This window comes from Galeopterus variegatus, unplaced genomic scaffold (assembly GCF_000696425.1).
Source record: "Galeopterus variegatus unplaced genomic scaffold, G_variegatus-3.0.2 Scaffold6652, whole genome shotgun sequence".
NCBI lineage: Eukaryota > Metazoa > Chordata > Mammalia > Dermoptera > Cynocephalidae > Galeopterus > Galeopterus variegatus.
In genome coordinates this window covers 41,272-45,837 of record NW_007732763.1, presented here as the reverse complement: position 1 = coordinate 45,837, position 4,566 = coordinate 41,272, and the positions used below count along the sequence as shown (strand labels likewise).

General features: G+C 42.6%; 1 protein-coding gene across 1 annotated transcript in view; it reads left to right on the top strand.

The window, feature by feature from the left end:
* PTP4A2 (protein tyrosine phosphatase type IVA, member 2) overlaps positions 1-4,566 on the top strand; it is a 26,877-nt gene continuing 22,311 nt past the window's right edge. Inside the window, exon 1 of the mRNA XM_008591109.1 lies at positions 1-88. The gene's annotated coding sequence lies outside the window, so the exon portion shown is untranslated. The remainder of the gene's footprint in view (positions 89-4,566) is intronic.

The following is a 4,566-nucleotide window of genomic DNA, read 5'->3' as shown; positions in this document are numbered from 1 at the left end:
GCCGCCGCCGCCGAGGTGACTGAGGAGAGAGGCGCCTCCTCGCTCCCGCCGCCGCCGGACTTCAATGCCCAGTCCCCAGCTCGCCAGCGTGAGTGCGCCCCTCCCGGGCGGCCCCCGCGCCGGCGCCCGGGGCCTCGGGGAAGGGGAGGGCGGGAGGCGCCGCAGCCATTAGTGCAGGCCCGAGACACGTCCCCGGAAGGAGGGCCGGGCCGGGAGCGGGGGGAGCGAGGGTGGGTGAACCTGGGGGATCGTGTGTGTGGAAGGGGGAAGGATTGTGAGTGTGTGGAAGAATGTCGAGTGTGTGTGCGCGCGTGGGGGGCATGTGCGTGCGTGAGAGCGTGAGTTTGAGAAAGGAGGAGAGTGTGAGTTTGTGAAAGGAGTGCGAGTGGGGAGAGGGCCGAGTGTCCATGGGGGGGGTGAGGAGAGAGGACGGGACGGGGGGACAGAGTGGGGGGACAGTATCAGTGGAGGGTGTGGGGAAAGTGCGTGTGTGTGAGTGTGGACGGAGCGTAGAGAGTGAATGGGGGAGAGTGGGAGTGTGGAGGGAGTGCGTGTGGGAGGTGTATAGTCTCTGCGGATGTGTGGGGGGGCGAGTGTAGGGCAGAGTGAGTATGAGGGGAGCGTGTGGGAATGAGTGGGGAGAGCATGCGTGTGAGGGTAGAGTGTGAGTAAATGGGGGAGGGGAGTGTTGAGTGTATGGCAGGGAGTGGGGCGGGGGAGGTGGTGAGTGGCAGATGAGTGTGTGTGTGGAAGGGTGTGCCTGCGTTTGTCCGCTGTGTGAGCGCGCATCCTGGAGGCCCTTCCCCTTGATCTTTGTGTGTGGCGATAGTGAACTCTGGTGTCTGGGTTAGAGAGTTCTTGCCAGGAGCATCTGGTCCCTGGATCCTTGGGTTCAAGTATGAAGAAAGAGTATAAGAGTATTTCAGTGGCACTATGATTTTTTGGCTCTGGGATTATTATTATTATTACTATTATTATTATTATTTTTAGAAAGTTTTTTTTTCTATAAAGTTTTCCCCCAGGTTTCATGACATCGACATAAATTTCTCAGTTTGTCAAGGACAGGGTTGCCATCCCATCTTTGTCTGGAGGCTCTGAGAGCTAATTAAAACAAGCTTATCTGTTGCCCAAGATCCTACCCTCTTGCCTGCAGAGTATTCAGAAGCATAAACTTTTTTGTAAAGTGCTACTAGTTTTTCAGGTGAAAGGTCTTTTATTGTTAGGTGAGTTGAAGTAATATCTTTTAGGTTGTTTTTTCTACCCTTCTGGAAAAAAGCTCCTAAGAAATAGTATTGTAACATATTTATGGTAAAGAATAACCATAGGCTAATTTATTATTTCCTGGAATTAATTTGTCAATGGAAACCATGTAAAGTGACTAGCAGTTCTAGTGTCACTGTAGGCATTCAGCAAATGCTTATTTGGAAACTCCAGATTATAGCCACTGCTGTATTAGAATATGGTACTTATTTGCTGCAATGCTCTGTATTACAGAGTAGTTTCAGACAGGAAGTGAGTGAAGTAATGCATTGTTAAGTGTGCAAGAGAAAATTAAGGATACAGAATGACACGTTATGGGAGCCTTAGGATCACTTGCTGGAATACCATTGTATTGGTGAAGATGGTGAGGAGTTGTTTGCTACTACTCTGATCCTGACATTTTTAGTTTCATATTGAATGGACCAATGATTGTCATAGACTTTTCCCATTTGTGTGTTGTAGAACTAGGTAGGGATTCTTGAAGAGTACTTTGATAGGGATTTTACACCTTAGTGACATAATCTTAGGAGATAATGATGTCTGTTAGAAGTTGAGGGTCTTTCAATATGATAACCAGAGTAGGGTGGGCCTTTTGATAGTGGACCTAATAGAATTACAGGCAAAATCATTGATGTGTAATTAGAAAGTCAGAAATTGTATTTTTGTTAGTGTTACTTTTATCAATCATTAGCATGCTCTGCTTTCAGAAATAGTAAATAGTACTGGTACATTCAGAAGGGGAAGAGATTAATTAGTGTTAAGTGCCTACTATGCCACAGGTGTTTTTTTTTAATCCTCATTTAATTCTCACAGCTATAATAAAGGTAGTAGGTATCCTCCTTTGCATTCATTTGGGTCATTTTGAGTCACTTTTATTTGCCAGGCTCTAGGGAAACAGTGATGAGTCCCCATGGACTCAAAGGGATGAGATGAAGAGATACAGAGACTAAGAAGGTTAAGTAACTTGTCTCAGGTCACACAGATAGTAAAAATACAGGTTGTCTGACTTAACGCTCTTGATTTTTTCACTATACCATTCTACCCTCTCAGTAGGTTTTCTCACTTTGAGGTTGCTCATCTCCACAGTGACCTAGCAGCTTCTACGGATGACAGCTGTTGAAGTTAATGCAGAAGACTGAGTGGTTGGAGGCGAGGGGATCATTTAGGAGATGCTGACTTGAGGCTCTTTGGGGCCTAAGCTAGACTTTTATGTGGGAGGAGATTTTGCCTTGAAACTCTCTTGGGGCCCCAGGGTGTGTGCTTTGAGACAGAGTATTTATGAGGCACCTGGGATATGTCTGGGGAGGGGAAGTCTGATTAAAGAAATGCAGCAGCGTTTTATGCTTTTTTTATTCTGGGGGAAAGGGGAACAGTCTATTTTTGGGGGCCAAGATTCAACTAGAAATTGTCATTTTGTGAAAGTTTCTGTTGAGATGTGTAGGATGCTTAAACCAGGAGATTGTGAAGATCATTGAGAAAATACACGTGAAAGCACTTTGTTAATTATAAATTGAACAACAGATTCAAAGTAGTATTTCCACTAAGACTTTTCTACTAAAGCAACTGTTTGTTATATTTAGTAGCTGGAAAAGGTTGGCATTTTAGAACACCTCTACAGATGAAAAATAGTTTAGAACTGCTGAACCGGGTATTTTCTGACTCAACAGCAAAAGTCAGACCGGTCACTCCCTCCATGAGTCAGTCAAGTAATATTTAATTTGAACCAACCAAATTTATAGGCAGAAACCATTTACAACACCATTAAACTTTGCTGGCTCTAGGGAAGAGTAAATGTTTGAATGCTTTCGCATACAACTTCTTTTAAAAGTCTGAGAGCCCCATAGTTTACTTGCAAAAAAATTGCAAACTAGGTAAATTAGATTATTTTTGTTAAGAATTAACTTTTTATTCATTTGTCATTTAAAGGTAGCTTTTCTTTATGCAGTAATTATAGAACACTGAAATTTTGAGACAGTTGAAATTTAGTAGGGATTTATTGTACTGGGTTTCACTGTACTTGTTCCTTTTTGTTGGAATGTGGGGCTGGTAATCAGTGATGCCTCTAGAAAAAGCTTTTGCAGATAAGATGTAGAGGAGCAGTACATAAATTTTTAGCTGTTGCTCTTGGAAGAGTGAAACTTAGGTTGATTTCTTCAGACACTATTCCATAAGCTATACTACTTGTTGAATAGAAGTTGGGGATCTTTAAAAACTTTGAGTAACTGAAAATCAGGATCCATTGTTTTAACATGGTAGACTTATTTTTCAGTAGGGTAATGATATAGATCTTGTGGTCTTGGCGTACTTGTTTTTATTATTTCATTTTGATTTATTTTTTTCACTGTACATGTTTTATGGAATACAATTGGCATACTTGCAAAGTCCAACATTATACTGCAGAGCTTTAGGTTTCAACATTCCCTTCTTAAGAGTCTTCTTTGTGCCAAATTACAAATCATCTAAAATTCAATAATCCTGTAAGTGGTATTCCTTTAACGTTACTCATAAGGAAATTGATGTATAGATCTATTGTTGAATCTCAGGTTTTGTAATCCAAGTTAAAGAATATCAGTAAATAGATGGCAATGGATGGGCCGGCCCGTGGCTCACTCGGGAGAGTGCGGTGCTGATAGATGGCAATGGATAATTTTTTTTTTTTTTTTTTAACTTTTGGGGCTTGGAGTACTTAAATCTCTGTAGAGAACAGTGGATGCCACCAATTATAATTACTGTGGGAAATGGTGATTTGAATCTGTTAATCTGTGGAATATTAGAAGAGTCTTTTCTCCATTTTCAATTTCAGAACTATTATATGTATAGAGGTGTCTGGGAGCTTTCTCCAGTTCTCCTTTGTTTTATTCACTGAACCACATTCTCTAGCTCTGTTGACTTCCTGGCCATTCTCTTGGGACTTGAAGCCTAATAGGATTGTTTGGCTGTTGTATGTAAATCTTTTGCTCCTTGGAGTTGTAGAGGTCTAGGCTAAACCAGAAACTGTCACTACCCTATCAGCGCCAGGAAAGAAGCTGCACAGCATTGCAGGCTCTGTCCATTTTCCACAGTTCCCCATTGTGGAGTTTACCAGGACCAGGTGAGAAAATGACCCTTCTGCAGGTCTTAAGGTGGTTTTTCCTGGACTGTTTGTTCAGTCAGTGTAGATTTACAGGACACCAAAATCGTTCCACAGTTCCCCATTGTGGAGTTTACCAGGACCAGGTGAGAAAATGACCCTTCTGCAGGTCTTTAGGTGGTTTTTCCTGGACTGTTTGTTCAGTCAGTGTAGATTTACAGGACACCAAAATCGTT